General features: G+C 43.9%; 1 long non-coding RNA gene across 1 annotated transcript; it reads right to left on the bottom strand.

Annotated features, from left to right (window-relative positions):
- Nucleotides 1–6604: 6604 nt before the first annotated feature.
- On the bottom strand, nt 6605–7841 carry LOC141145858 (uncharacterized). Its single transcript, XR_012244676.1, has 3 exons — nt 7612–7841; nt 6895–7063; nt 6605–6808 (listed from the first exon to the last, which is right to left on the bottom strand). It is a non-coding gene; the product is annotated as an uncharacterized lncRNA (long non-coding RNA).
- Between the last annotated feature and the right edge of the window lie 8753 nt (nt 7842–16594).

Here is a 16594-nt window from a genome sequence, read left to right as displayed (position 1 = left end):
ATTTGACAGTACATCAGGCAATCATAAAAACTACCATTATGAGAGGTAAACTTGAAACAGCCACTACTCAGTTATCACAGGACGCCCATCATTTGTGGCATGATGTGTTTACAGGTTGGTCACCGATGGGGGTGAGGTGTTGAAAACTTTCTTCTACCCACTTGCCATCTGTGTCATGATTTTGGTTATGCTTATCATGTACAATTGCTATTTGGTTTGTACTATAAAGAGGAAAATTACCAGAATCATCAATAAGGCTTATGCTAAAGTCTGGGCAAGCTTATTTCCAAAATAATGTGGGGAAAATTATCACATTCATAATAAAAGAGGGGATTGAAGGGTTAATGATGTTTCTGCTGTCTGTTCTGTAAAATTCCATATTATTACTATTATGTTCCTATTATCTGAGTTTGACTTAGAATGTGTTTTCTTCTTAGATATGTTTTGACTAATAAGATTAGAATGGCTGTAACGGCTGTATTGTTTTGGAACACTTAGTCAGACATTTTGATATATGCCTCTCTTACAGAAAATATGATGAAATTGCACATTATATGGCGAGAAACACTTATTATTAGAATTGTTATTCTGTTCCTCTGTAATCAAGCTTTGAATTTATTGTAATCCATCCTACCTTGATATTGTATAAAATAGGCACTTGCCCAAAATTAAATTGGGCGTATTTTCAAACTCACTCATGGGTGTCAATCTATGTTACCGAGATCTCGTGTGGGAATTATCCAGGTGTCCGGTTCGGTCCCCTACAGGGCTGCAGGGGCATGAGGGAGGGTCAGAAATGGACTCTGCAGGGGATGGTGCCAGTGCGCTTAAACCCTCTGAAGGACATATGTCCCAAAACCAACTATAAAGTCCTGAGTGAAAACAAGGTCCCTGTGAACATGAGTGAGGACTCATTCTCACTCAACAGAGCAGAGAAAGACTCCAACAGTTGTCCCAAGTTCAAGATTGCAGGTGTTGGTTCCATCTAGGGATCTAGGTAAATGCCTCTAGAATCACTTGTGGAGTAAGGAATGAAGTTACCTATGACAGTGGGACTGCCCCCTCTATGTCTTATGGTAGACAAGTTGCTTCCACGTGGTGGTAATGCAAGTAAGCCCAAAGTAAGGCATGGCTATACAGAAAATCCAGATCTGTGCTGGGGGAGATCTCTTCTGAGGCAGAGCTGCATACAGGAGGATCGTTACGGGGGGGAGCTGTACTAGGGAAGATCTGTAGTAGGGATAATCTGTACTGGAGGAAATTCTGTATTTAAAGGATTGTATTTGGCATAGAGAGGGAGGTAACTTCTTGTTGTACCCTGTCTACTGACCCTTGCACTCTGTGTGTTACATATCCCAGTATTCTGTGGAATTAACGTATCTCATTTCCTTATACTATATACACTATGCTGTGTATGTCATACCTCTGATCACTGTCCTAGGTACATTGGGCTATGACCTATTCCTGACCACTGCACTATTTATATTGTACAACAGTTTCTGCTTTCTACATAGTCACTGAGTAGGTTAATAAAGTTCTTCTTCAAGGTAGCCTGTGTGCAGAAAAGCATATGTAATAGAAGTGTTTCATTTTCTACATATGATTATGTTGAGATTGGTACAAAACTTTTAGACTTTTGTGTGCGGCACAGTAATTATAGTTTTTTTTGGGGAGGTACAAGGACTGTCATATGTTACCGTGTACACAGTGAGTAGGTTCCAGTTTTAAGATAGTTAGCACAATTTTACTACATCTGCGATTTGTCACAGCAATCGCACCTCCCAATTTTTATCATCATGCCCAAGACTAAAACCACCCTAGGAAAAAAAGAATAATCTACAGCCCTGCAGGAAGACATTTCAAGGGGCTAACTAACCTCTGAGTAAAGTGTAGCAAAAAATACTTTTAAACCTAATTGGCTGACCCCTGCTAAGAGCAATCAGCCAGGGTGTCTGAAGCTGCTGTAAGAATAAATTGTCACTTGACTTGGCTAAAACAGTGGCTTAGGTAACCATCATCTCATCTACAGCCAGCTTAATATTAGAGGAAAATAGTTGTGTAAAATGAAATGAGTGCAAAGCAAATCAATTCAAAGAAATATGATTTAACTAGGCTCTCCTCAGCATATTTACTGGCACTGTTGGCTCATCTTTTAATTCTGGCAACCTGTCCATGCACTTATGCATCACGTATTTGCTGTCCAAATCCCCTTTACTCTCAAAACATTTGTTCTGGGTCTACCTCCACTTGCAGTCTCTAAAAACCAGCCAAAAAAATGTTGTCACGTATTATTACGGTGGCAAGGTGTCTGGTGGCCCTGAAATGGAAGTGTACTACATCTCAGTGTTTACCTGAACTACATATGAGGATAAGGGATGTGAAATGGATGGAATATCTTACTGCCTCACTCAATGACTCGCTGGAGCAATATAACAAAGCATGGAAGCTATAGCACACCATGAAAGCTTCCATGTGATCTACGTATTCCATTATTTTCATCCTTATGTGAGCTTGGGGCAGTAAATGTGTGTGTGTGTGTGTGTGTGTGTGTGGGGGGTGGCTCAGGATTAATGGGGAAGTCACGGTAATTCTCTTATCTTTATCGCATACCATCCCTATTTTTCTATATTTCTTTTTCTATTTGCTACATCTCATTCCCCTCCTCTTTCCTTTTTTGCTTTATTTCTTATTTTACTCTTTTTATTGTTAACCAGTTCCTGTCTGCACTATAGCCGAATGATGGCTACAGCGTGGACCTACATTGCCAGGAGGCCGTCAATAGACGTCCTCCCCTTTGCACAAACCCTGCGTGCCCCCTGCAGGGTGCACGCGGCGTGCGCTGTGATCCCAGAGTCAATGAGACTAGGGTGATCACAGATTGGAGTAAGATGGCCGATCCCAGCCCCTTACCATGTGATCAACTGTTAGCCAATGACAGCTGATCACATGCTGTAAACAGAAGATCTTTTTCTTTTCTCCTCTCCCGATCACCGGCTTCTGTGTAAGGGACATCGGTCCCGAAGAGGAAGAGGCACAGCGTCTGCCAGTGCCCACAGTGCATATCAGTGCCACCAATCTGTGCCCACCAGTGTATATTAGTGCAACCAATCAGTGCCACCTATCTATGCCCACGAGTGCCACCTATTAATGTCCAGCAGTGGTGCCAATCAATGCCTCATCAGTGCTACCTAGCAGTACTGCCTATCAATGTCACCTACCAGTGCCCATCACTGTCCATCACTGCCGCCTATCAGTGCCAGCTATCAGTGCCAAGTATCAGTGCCACCTATTAGTGCCCTTTGGTGCCACCTATTAGTGCCCTTCAGTGCCGCCCATCAGTGCCACCTCTCAGTGCCCATCACTGCAGCCTATCAGTGCCCATCAGTGCAGCTTCATCAGCGTACATCAATGAAGGAGAAAAATTACCTGTTTGCAAAATTTTATAACAAAACATAAAATTGTTTTGTATTTTTGTTCAAAATTTTTGTTTTTTTTTCATTTTTTTAACAAAAAATAAAAAACCCAGGGGTGATCAAATACCACCAAAAGAAAGCTCTATTTGTGGGAAAAAAATTGAAAAAAAATTTAATTTGGTTGTTTCAGCGTTGTATATCTGTGCAATTGTCGTTCAAAGAGTGACAGCGCTGAAAGCTTAAAATTGGTCTAGGCAGGAGGGGGGTTTAAGTGGCGAGTAAGCAAGTGGTTAAGGGTTAACTAAATTGTTGACCATCCTGCTGACTTTGCTCATTGTATTAAAAACCTTTGTTTGCAATATATATTACTGCCAGGTTGGGCACTAGAGTTGATGTCTTTTTGTACTAAAGCTCACTATGTGCCAAGGCCTAAGAAAATTGACCCCCTTTTTATCCTAGAAGCTACAGTATGTTGCTCTTCAGTGTTTGTAATCACCAGCTTGATTTTCTTTACTTTTTTTTTTTTCTGTATATCAACCACTCCTACAACATCCTTTTTTAAACTGTGTGACTCAACCCATTTATATGTCACAATCTTTGTTATCTTATACACTAGAAAGTCAAAAAAGGCTGTTTCCAATGCATAGTTTGCAATTGCACAATATCTGCTTGCTTTGAAGGTATGCAGTTTGCTCATAAGTGTTGCAAAATACTGCAGTAAGAAACTGTTCTGTAGAAAAAGGAGGACAAACAACTTATTACTAAGGCCCCTTTCACACGGGACGGATCCGTGTTGATCCGCCCCGTGTTTATCCGCTGCTCAGCGGGGATCGCTCCGCTTTCCCCAGCTGAGCAGGCAGATGACAGGGTGGGACCCGCACACTGTGCAGGGACCGCCCTGTCAGATCTCCGCTCTCCCCTATGGGGGATCGGAGGAACACGGACCGTCTGTTCGTGTTCATCCGATCCGCTCTGCAGACGGATAGAAAAATAGGATTTTCTTCCGTCCGCAGAATCGGACGAGAGCGGAGCCGGACAACATCGGGTGTTAGCGGATGTACATCCGCTGACACCCGCTGTCCCATAGGGATGCATGTATGTCCGTATTTCATCCGAAAACGGATGGATGAAATACGGACATACTGTCCGCATGTGTGAAAGGGGCCTTAAGAAAACCACCATCAGCATTTTTTTACTGATAAAACATGGAAAATGTATTGGTGGAGCACAATTTTTATTGACAACCTGAAAATGACAGAACTCCTATTTAATGTAGACAATCGATATTTGAACAGTATAAACACAATATGGAAAATCAGACAATACCCATAACAAGCATTTTGCCTGGTTTACACTTAAAAAGTCAACACAGCATGACAAATTATCAACCCCTGATATTTACAGACAGTTGTAAAAACCACTGATTTTTACAAATTGTACATTTACGATCAGTTGGCAACCCTGATAGTGATGCACAGTCCTTTATGCATTCTGCTGTGACAATCTAAGCAACTCTGGCTCTGCAGCAAAATGTCACTAGTAGTAGTTTTAAAATGTTGGCATCTATGTTTTATTCAAACTTCTTTGTTTCTGCAGCTGAAGAAAGTGAGGTGTATAGTCTTGCAATATATATGAAAATTATTTCTTTGGCGCCATCTTGTGGCCATATTGGTTTGTAAGTGCTTGTCTCTAAGCAGTGCATTGCTTAATACAGTATGTATGTGAAAACAAAAAAACAAACAATTGAGCAGTATATATATATAGTAGATGTACCTTTCCCCTTTTTTTAACTTTAAAGACCTTGCTGTACAGAAAACTATTGGCTGTTAAGCCAGAAAATGCATTCAGCTCCTAATTCCAGCACACAGCATTTTTACAGATGTCCCCTATCCCCATAGAACCACAAAACCTGGAACATTACAATTTCCAAAGTGCAGATCTTAAAGTGATTCAAAAGTCAAAACATTTTCTACCTCAATTATCCCTGCATTAAGGTAAAAAATGTTCAACTGATTTCTGTCCCTCCACCTCCCTAAATACTTACCTGAGTCCTCAATCGATCCAGAGCTGTGCATGGCTGCATCTTTTTTCTCTGCTCTCTTCCTCTTCATACAGTCAATCAAATGCTGCAAGAAGGAAATGGGGGTGGAGCCAAGCTGCACTGTGTGTGTCTATGGAGCGTGGCTCCATAGACAAACACAGCTCGGGAGCGAGCACCCACTGCATGCCCCCATAGCAAGTGGCTTGCTATGGGAGCACACTGAGAAGAGGAGGTGCCAAGATCGCCAACGGGGGACCCCAGAAGAGAAGGCTTGGGGCCGCTCTGTGCAAAACCATTGCACAGAGCAGGTGAGTATAACATGTTTAATATTTAATTAAAGAAAAAATGTGCCTTTAGTAAAGCTTGAATAAAGTTGCAAACTTGCCAATCCCCTCCCACCCATTTAACTTCACTACTGGCCACTGAGGCTGCACATTTAGCAGTAATTTGGAGGATTGGAGTAATTTAGAGACAGGCTAACGCTTGATCCTCCCAAGTGGTGGTGTCTGAGACTGCCATCCATTTTTGGAGACTATTTGCAAGTCCTAAAATCTAGGCATGCTTCATCTGTTACTAAAAATAAAGCCCCTGTAAATAAAGTTGCTTCATACTGACCTGTCCCAGTAAAACATTCTGTGGTTCTGAAAGCCCCTCCGTTACTACAGAACACTGTAGTGATGCAGAAGCTGGTAGGGGGAAATAAAGAACATGGTGGGAAAATAGGATTTTTGCTGAAACTCCATTTCTCTGAGTTCATTGACAGACACAGCCTTCTTTATTCAGAACCATAGGGTTATATCGCCCCCTACAGGAGTAGGACACTAGGCAGAAAAAAGACTTGGCTATGCCCATGGGAAGTCCTAGGTGATATACACCTCCTCTCTGCTATAGGCCTTCAGTTATGTAACAAGCAGTACTAGAAATATTAACAACTCCATAGAGGGGCGGGTGCTGTGTCTGTCAATGAATTTAGAGAAACGGATTTTACGGTAAGTCAAAAATCCTATTTTCTCATTCGTTCATTGACAGACACAGCCTTCTTTATTCAGAACCAGGAATGTTAGGAGGGAGCCTAGGCTGCCTCATAAAAAATGGGATTTTTTAGTGGACCATTTTATCTGTATAATAAGGCAAGCACAAACTCGAGGAATATGATAAAATTACATTTTATTAATTACAAAACATATGATATCTAATATAATAAAATCACAGGCTACAAAGAGTACATTATAAGTACTTGACACTAAAATTGCTTTTACGCAAAGTGCTGGAGAGATGCTAGAGTATGCGGTAAGCCAACATGTTTCACAGTTTCCTGCTTCTTCAAGGGCGTTCCTTGCATCTGTAGATATCTCTAAATTACATAAATTCATGTTAGGAGCCATAAATTCTGCAGTGCATAATCCAAATACATTTTCTTTGGCTAATAAAGGTGCTTACCCAATCATAATTACCAGTGCCTACAGTAGGGCGTGCGTAGCCGGATTCACACCGAAGGCCCTATGGGTTAACAGCCGATCGCGATCTATACCCCAGGGCAGTCAGAGCCCGAGGGGTTGGATAGTGGGGTGTCGGATCACGTAGTGACCAACCTATCAGAGGGTATGTCCTGTATAAGAATATATTTTTATTTTTAACCATTATTGCACTAAAGGAAAGGGGTTTAATTAACATTATTAGTGATCCTGACGTATTGGGTACCTCTGGCTTTAATTGTCTGTGCATATTAAATATTATTTATTATATACTACTGACATCGCTTATGCTAATGACCGTATTACACCACCCCAGATGCCCATTGGAAATATACACCTGAGTAGGTGTTATTTCCTAGATTTGTAATGTAATAGTAAGTTTCAATATAGACCGACATATATTATATCTACATTGCTGTGGATGCCAGAGTGTCAGCTATCTTAAATAGCTGGTACACACTTAGCACTAGCAGCAGGGTTCTACCTTCTGGTCAATGACGACATATAAAGCATTATATATATCCTATAATATGGGTTTCTCATAGTTGATAGAATAAAATCAAGTTGGGCTACTGTCTATACAGCTTGAAAAACGGCCCTGGGTGAAGTGTGCAGTCACAGTAAATCGTGTCAGGGTTTGTCAATGAGAAGTAAGCACAGGGAATATACAGCTATCATTTACCTCCAGTGAGTCTTGATGTCTTATGGTCAAAAGCCTCCGGGTATTATCCGCTATGTCTGCTGCCGTGGTAGGTGGCTCAAGGAGACGCTGGTCGCGTCTCCTTAAGTCTGCGTGATCCCCCAGGAAGCAGAGGGTCAGCTGACCCCTGACTTTGCTTCCAGAGCGGGAGCCCCTGCATTGCGCATGCGCAAGACGGCCGGGATTGGCCGTCATTGCGTCGACGCACACCACGCACTATGCGTACGAGGGGAGGGAGGAAGGGAGGTGGATTGGCCCTAACCTCCCACCAGGGGCGCCCGAACATCCACTCTCATCTCCTAGTCGCTGCCGGCTAAGTCCCCGAGCCCCCGATGTGAAATGCCAAGCAAGTCCATCAGCACTGATACTGTAACAAACCTATAGGAATATGTAGCACCAATTCATATACAAAGAAAATAACACATATTTTTGCCCCCCCAAAAAAAACAAAAAAAACAAAATATTATACGACACAAACCAATATAGGTTATCAATTGAATTAGTTATAGTGAGTTACATTAAACACATAAATCACTTTGTGGTGCTGTACAGTCACACAATATTGTAATATACATAGAAATAAAAGGGGAAAGGGAAGGAGAAAAGGAACAGAATTGAGGAAAGGGAAAGAAAAGAAAAAAGGATATAAAGGACCAAAAACAAAAAAAAAAACAAAAAACAAAAAAAAAAAAAAGGAAGGGAATCGAAGAGAAAACATCAGTTGTTATTGGGAGGTTCTGACCCTGCTCAGGGTCTTATCACCCTTATACCCTTCAATGAACCAACTATGTCATATAAAGATATGCCAGTCAAACAGTCAATATTCTACCAATCAGGCTAGATATATGAATGAATCTGCATTATGTTGTAGAAAGGAGAGTGAAAACCTTTATTTGATCAATGTACTATCAGGTATGAAGTACAAAGAGGTCCAAACAAGTGTTATCAGTTTAATATTGTTAATTTATAGAAATGGTTTAAATGAAAGCAGTGTTCAAACCCGGTGGATAAGTAGCCCTTTGACTAAATATCCATCTAGCCTCATGTTGGAGGATTCTTTTATCAAAATCACCTCCTCTATCGGATTCTGGTATCACCCCCAAGGCAAAAAATAATATATATGTAGGATCATAGCTATGATTTAATCCGACATGCTTACAAATTGGATAGTAGAGGTGATCCTGAATCCGTTTTGCAAACGGGCGTTTCGTCTTGCCAATATAAAATGCGCCACACAGGCACATTGCAAGGTAGACTATCCCAATGGTATTACAATCGGCATATGTTTTAGATTTGTGATATCCTCCTCTCGGTAAGGGGCAACCAGCGCCCTCTCTGATCCACGGGCACTGATCACAACCACTGTATTTGAATGTCCCCTTTCCACCCGCCGCTCCAAGAAGGGGACCAGCGGGTGCAAAGTGACTGTGTACCAGACTATCTCTGATTGATCAGGATTTTCTATAGATGATTTCTGGTCTGTTTGCCACATATTTGGATACGATTGGATCCTCTGATAAAAAATGCCAGTTATTTTCCATAGGTTGCCGAAAAATGTTTTGATGTGCACTAAAAGTAGTGACAAATTTAGTAGTCGGTTTGGTTTCTGGTCTCTGCGTTCGGAAAATTAGTGACTCGCGTGTTTGTGTTTTAGCCCTTTGAAATGCTCGTTTAAGCACCTTCTTGCTATATCCCCTAATAATGAGTCGTTCATACAGTGCTTTAGCTTCTTGATAGAAATCCTCGTCTCGTGCACAATTTCTGCGTAATCTTAAGTATTGACTATACGGTATGCTTCGTACTAAGGGTCGAGGATGTGCACTGGAATAATGTAGAATAATATTCCCCGCCTTTTCTTTCCTATATAGATTGCTATAAATGGAGCCGTCGCTCCCGAGGAAGAGGCGTAGATCCAAAAAGGCAATACTTTTGGTATCAGATTGGATTGTGAATTTGAGGTTAAAGTTATTGTTTGATATGAACATCATAAATTCCGAAAGTTCCAGAGCAGATCCTGTCCAGACGAGCAGCACGTCATCGATAAACCTTCGCCACAATAAAATGTGGCGGAGGTGTATCGCGGCGCCGTCATCTGAAACTAGTTCCCGCTCCCACCCCCCCAGGTACAGGTTGGCATACGATGGGGCACAAGAAGTCCCCATCGCTACCCCCCTGTACCTGGAGGTAGGTGGAGCCGTTGAACAGGAACATGTTGGTGGTAAGAATATGTTCAAAAAGTGTCGTAATAAATTGGCACAACTTCCAATCATTCCAATCTTGTTCTCTGAGGAATGTTGCAATGGTTGCCACACCTTTATTGTGTGGAATACTGGAATATAATGCTTCAATATCTATGGCAGCTAGGATGGTTCCAGGAGGCACTGTGAGTCCTTCAATCACTCTTAAGAGATCTAGGGTATCCTTAAGATATGAAGGCAGTGCCATCACGTGGGGACGTAGGTGGCTGTCAACATATCTACTGGCAGTTTCTGTGTGACTACCAATCCCAGACACGATAGGTCGTCCTGGTGGATTTTGTAAGCTTTTGTGGACCTTTGGGATGGAGTAGAAGGTGGGTGTAATAGGGCATTTTACATCCAGGTACTCCAGCAGGTCCTTATCAATCAGGGCCTGCTGGTGTGCCTGGGTGATGATTGCTTTGTATAGGGCTCTGGCTTCAATAAGTTTATCAGATGGGACCTGTTGGTAGCATTCCTGGTTGCTCAGGATCTTATTACACATTACACATTTCAATGTAGGTATCTTTATCCATAACGACTACGTTGCCTCCCTTATCAGATGGTTTGATTATGATCTGGTCGTTATGGATAATGCCCTCAAGGGCCAGACGTTGTGCATGTGACAAATTGTTGTCTATCTGGCGTGGAAATGACAACCCTTCAATTTGTTTTTTTGTCTGTTTGAGAAAGGCCCAGATTGCTGGACATGTCTGTAAGTTGGGAAATTTTTGAGACCTAGGTTTGAATTTGCATGGCTCTGGGCCTAGGGGTATATCAGATTCTTCTTCCTCACTAGATGAGTCGTCTGGGCTTGCTGAGCCCTCATTCTCATCTAGTAGTTGTATGAGTATTTTTAAGGCCCTAAAGTCCTGTACCTTGAACCCCTTATAAAGATCTTCCTCCCTCGTTGGGGTTTTACCCCGTTCTGTGTCAAAGATGTACTTATAAGTAAGGTTTCTTGCAAATAGATGCAAGTCCTTGGTGAGGGTGAATTTGTCAATTTGTTGCAGGGGACAGAAGCTTAAACCGAGCCTAAGGACCTCAATCTCTGTCTGTGATAGTTGGTATGAAGATAAATTTAGAATATCTAATCCTGGCTCCCCGGAACTTGTTTCACCATGAAGGTGTCTATTTTGCCCATCCGCAACTGTGTTGTTGGTGGTAGGGGAGTGTGGGCTAAGCCTAAAGGGACAGAACCCTGGTTGCTGTTTCTAGATTGAGTGGTTTTGGGTGTCGCTCCTAGATCTTTAGCACGTGTGGTTTCATGTGTTTGTATATTCGTTTTATCGCCAGCAAACATTGAAAGTGAAGTGGCACCCATCACCTGGTCACCCTGTGTCATCGCCTGATTCATAATTGCTACTTGGTGGATATCGTCTAGGATTCGTTTGGGGAGAACCCATACGTTTTTTGCCACTAGTGCCACCCTGTGATATACTACCACCATTACCGCGTCTAGCTGTACGTCCCTTCGCCGAGGATCCTCGTACGATCTTGTTTTGTAGTTTCTGAGAGGAAACAGAAGATGAAGAGATTGACATGTCTGAATCTGATTTGTACATTGTGTTATCATTTGGTATATAATTTCTATGAGACACGCCTCTTCTAGACAGACCTCCCCTTTGCCATTTATAGGCATATCCTCCTGAAAAAGCTAATTTATCCTGATAAAATTTGCGATCCTTTCTAATTAGTACATTCTTATTATAGTTCTCCAGATGTTGTAGCAAATCATGTTCCCTCTTTTTAAAATCAGCATTAGAGGAATCATGATTGCTATTTGTTCTTAATGTCTCAATCTCTTGATCGAGATCTCTCAGTTCTAAAGTGTATTTATCTTTCAGCATTTCCATTAATTTGGCAGTGCATTGAGTTAGATTTTTCTCCCATTTTTCTTTAAATGTAGCATCTGTGACTACAAAAGATAGTCCTCGCATAGTGCGTGGTGTGCGTCGACGCAATGACGGCCAATCCCGGCAGTCTTTCGCATGCACAATGCAGGGGCTTCCGCTCCGGAAGCAAAGTCAGGGGTCAGCTGACCCTCTGCTTCCTGGGGGATCACGCAGACTTAAGGAGACGCGACCAGCGTCTCCTTGAGCCACCTACCACGGCAGCAGACATAGCGGATAATACCCGGAGGCTTTTGACCATAAGACATCAAGACTCACTGGAGGTAAATGATAGCTGTATATTCCCTGTGCTTACTTCTCATTGACAAACCCTGACACGATTTACTGTGACTGCACACTTCACCCAGGGCCGTTTTTCAAGCTGTATAGACAGTAGCCCAACTTGATTTTATTCTATCAACTATGAGAAACCCATATTATAGGATATATATAATGCTTTATATGTCATTATTGACCAGAAGGTAGAATCCTGCTGCTGGTGCTAAGTGTGTACCAGCTATTTAAGATAGCTGACACTCTGGCATCCACAGCAGTGTAGATATAATATATGTCGGTCTATATTGAAACTTACTATTACATTACAAATCTAGGAAATAACACCTACTCAGGTGTATATTTCCAATGGGCATCTGGGGTGGTGTAATACGGTCATTAGCATAAGCGATATCAGTAATATATAATAAATAATATTTAATATGCACAGACAATTAAAGCCAGAGGTACCCAATACGTCAGGATCACTAATAATGTTAATTAAACCCCTTTCCTTTAGTGCAATAATGGTTAAAAATAAAAATATCTTCTTATACAGGACATACCCTCTGATAGGTTGGTCACTACGTGATCCGACAACCCACTATCCAACCCCTCGGGCTCTGACTGCCCTGGGGTATAGATTGCGATCGGCTGTTAACCAATCGGGCCTTCGGTGTGAATCCGGCTACACACGCCCTACTGTAGGCACTGGTAATTATGATTGGGTAAGCACCTTTATTAGCCAAAGAAAATGTATTTGGATTATGCATTGCAGAATTTATGGCTCCTAACATGAATTTATGTAATTTAGAGATATCTACAGATGCAAGCGACGCCCTTGAAGAAGCAGGAAACTGCGAAACATGTTGGCTTACCGCATACTCTAGCATCTCTCCAGCACTTTGCGTAAAAGCAATTTTAGTGTCAAGTACTTATAATGTACTCTTTGTAGCCTGTGATTTTATTATATTAGATATCATATGTTTTGTAATTAATAAAATGTAATTTTATCATATTCCTCGAGTTTGTGCTTGCCTTACTATACAGATAAAATGGTCCACTAAAAAATCCCATTTTTTATGAGGCAGCCTAGGCTCCCTCCTAACATTCCTGGTTGCGATTTAATATTAGGGATTTGGGACCCTCATCTGTATCTGGAAATAATGCAACATATCCAGTATCTATTTATTCAGAACCATAGGAATGTCCCAAAGCAGTGCCAAACATGAGGGATGGTGCAGCCAACAAAAAAACAGGCCAATCAGACAACCTGGAGCTCAACCTGAACAGCACAAAAAACCCTTCATGAGGAAAAAACCCTCTAGACCGCAGCCTGCAGAACCTTGCAGGCAAAAGAAGCATCCGCAGATGCCAGCACATCCACCTTGTAAAATTTTGTGAAAGTATGCAACGACGACCAGGTGGCCGCCTTGCAAACTTGCGTCACTGACGCCTGTTGACGGAAGGCCCAGGAGGCAATCTGCGCCCGAGTAGAGTGTGCCTTCTCCGGGAAGGGAGGAACCCGACCCTTGATAGAATAGGCCTAAGTCACTGTCTGTCTGATCCATCTAAAAATGGTCACCGAGGAAGCAGATAGCCCCTTCTTTGGTCCATCTGTGATCACGAACAGGGAGTCTGACTTCCGAATGGCCGCTAAATACACACTGATCGCCCGTACCATATCTAAGGTGTGCAAGGCAAATTCCCTCGGATGTTGCGGACTGGGACACAGAGAAGGCAACACAATGTCTTCATTTAAATGGAAATCAGAGACAACCTTTGGAAGGAATGAAGGACAAGGACGAAGCACCACCTTGTCCTTATGAATCACCAGGTAGGGCGTGCGACAGGATAGCGCTGCCAACTCCGACAGCCTGCGAGCAGAAGTAATAGCCACCAAGAAGGCCACCTTCTGTGATAGTGTGAGCAGGGGAATTTCTCAAATATTTTCAAATGGAGTCTTCTGTAGAACCAAAAGTACCAAATTCAAGTCCCACGGTGGCAAGGGAGAGCCCACTGGTGGAACCACATATCGCACTCTCTGAATGAAGGTACGCACCAGGGAATGCGAAGCCAGGAAGCGTTGAAAAAAAACCACCAAGGCCGACACCTGGCCCTTGACAGTACTCAAGGTCAAATTCTTTTCAACGCCCCTCTGAAGAAAAGTCAAAATTCGAGCCACCGAAAAGGAAAGTGGGTGAAACCTCACTGACTCACACCATGAAATGTACGCTTTCTACGTCCGATGATATACCTTCTGGAATTAGACTTCCTAGCTTTGAGTAGTGTCGGAATCACCAACGCAGATAAGCGCCTATCCTTCAACACCTGGCTTTCAACAGCCATACTATTAAAGCCAGCGACGGTAAAGCAGGGTGGAAGATCGGCCCTTGGGATAGTAGATCCTTCCTGAGAGGCAGCCGCCAGGGGGCGTCTGCGACCAGACGCACCAGGTCGACATATCAGGACCGATGAGGCCAGGGGCCACTAGAATAACCAGAATTCCTTTGGCCTTGATCCTACGCAACAGCCGCGGCAGAAGCTTGAGAGGAGGAAAGGCGTAGATCAGACGATACTGGCCCCACAGAGCCACCAGAGCATCTGAGGTGTCTGCCAGAGGGTGCCGAGATATGGCAACAATGAAGAGATGCAACCACGGAGCGAATGGACTCCATTCTGAACTTTCACACACGCGCATAGCGGTTCAGGGCCTTGAGGTCCACAATCAGACATATCATACCCTCTTTTTTGAGGATCGTAAACAGGTTTGAATAAAAGCCCTGGAAACTTTCTGACACTGGAACTTGGAGCAATAGGCCTTGCATTGCACCCCGGAGGGCTAACAAGCGGTCCGGAGACAGATGCAGATTGGACGGAAAAATTCTGCTTGGGGGGCAAGTCTGGAACTCGATCTTGTAACCAGACAGAATCACTTCGTGGACCCACTTGTCGTTTATCAGAGGGGTCCACGGGCCCGGAAACTACTGAAGACATCCCCCCACCCGGACTTTGGGTGAGGGCGCCTCTTCATGCCAAAGGAACCTTATCTGGGGGTCTGGAGAAACCCGCTCTCGGTTTGCCCAACCAGGGTCGCTTGGAGCCTCCCTGGGGGGGCTTGAAAGACTTCGAGCCTTTGTCCGTGGACCCTGAGGGATGAAACAACTTTCTGTGCACCGAGATGAAAGGACCACGCTTGCGACTTGGCTCATTCCCCTTCTTTGACTGTGGAAGAAAGGTACTCTTCCCCTCTGTGACACTCTTAATGATATCATCCAGTGTGGCCCCAAACAAACGATCGCCTTGAAAAGGTAGATCAGTTAGGGCTCTTTTAGAGGCCTGGTCCTCAGTCTGACAAAACTTCAGCCACAATACCCGTCGAAGCACTACCGCTGAAACAGACAGCTTAGAAAGCAAGGGAGCTGCGTCCAAAAGAGGCATCACAGACAAACTGAAGCTCCTGGACCAGTTGGTCCGCTAATTCAGTGAAGGCAAGAGGAAACTGGTCACCCTCCAGGTCACGGCGCAACAGCTTTGCCCACTCTGTCAGCGTTTGAGACACCAGGGCAACAGCCAAGACCAGTTGAAGCGCCAAGTGAACATAGTGCAGCTCAGAGATTCTGCCTTCCTGTCAGCCGGATCTTTAAAGGCCAGAGAGTCCTTAACCGGAATCATGGTGGTTTTGTTCAGCTGAGAAACCAGGGATCCATCACAGGTGGAGTCGTACACTTTTTGAGAAGACTCTCCTCAAAGGGATAGCGCACAGCGAAACACTTTGGGATCGGAAAGGGACGTTTTGGATGCTCCCATTCTTTATAGACAAACTTGTCAAAAAAGGAGGGATAAGGGAACACTCACAAGCCGCGCGAGGTGGCTTGTGAGTGCCAAAACGAACCAGCACCACCACCGCAGCCGTGGCTGCATCCTCCATTTTTAAAATTTCCTGCACAGATGCAATAAGTGCGTCCACCAATGCTTCCTCATGCGCAGCCACTGGGGCAGAGGAATCATCCTCACTGTCCGAAAAATCTTGGAGCGCTGCCGCAGACCCCGCAGGGTGGGCTCCGTCCATGGCAGCTGAATAAGATCAGGGTCTGACGAGACAGATGAAGCAGGGGAAGGTGGGGACGCTTCTTGCTAGTCCGCCGCCAAAATGCCACCTCCAAGCGGGACCAAAGGACTCCAGGGCTGCCGTCAGTGCGTCAACAGATGGCTGGGACCCAGAGGGACCTGCAGCCTCTGATAGGGGGTCAGGTGGGGAAACATGCTCCTGAGACTCCATAGGAGAGAAAAAAAGAGACTCCCACACCAAGAGTGACCACTGCAATGGGACACCCCCCACACCGGTAGCGGTACCGGATCACCAGGACACCCCACAGCAGAGAGAGGAGGAATCCCCCAGACTTACCATCCCACCAGCATAGCGCTTGCTGCCTCGGGTGTAGACCCACACACATGTGGCGTCCGAGGAAGAAGAAAACACAGGAGTCAGCACCGGGTTAAAAGGAGGAGCTTCCGCCTGCTTAAAACGCCATCCTGGGCTACACAGTAATGGCCGCTGTT

This window comes from Aquarana catesbeiana, linkage group LG05 (genome assembly GCF_042186555.1).
Source record: "Aquarana catesbeiana isolate 2022-GZ linkage group LG05, ASM4218655v1, whole genome shotgun sequence".
Classification (NCBI taxonomy): Eukaryota; Metazoa; Chordata; class Amphibia; order Anura; family Ranidae; genus Aquarana; species Aquarana catesbeiana.
The sequence above is the reverse complement of the archived record's forward strand: the minus strand, read 5'-3'. Positions and strand labels throughout refer to the sequence as shown.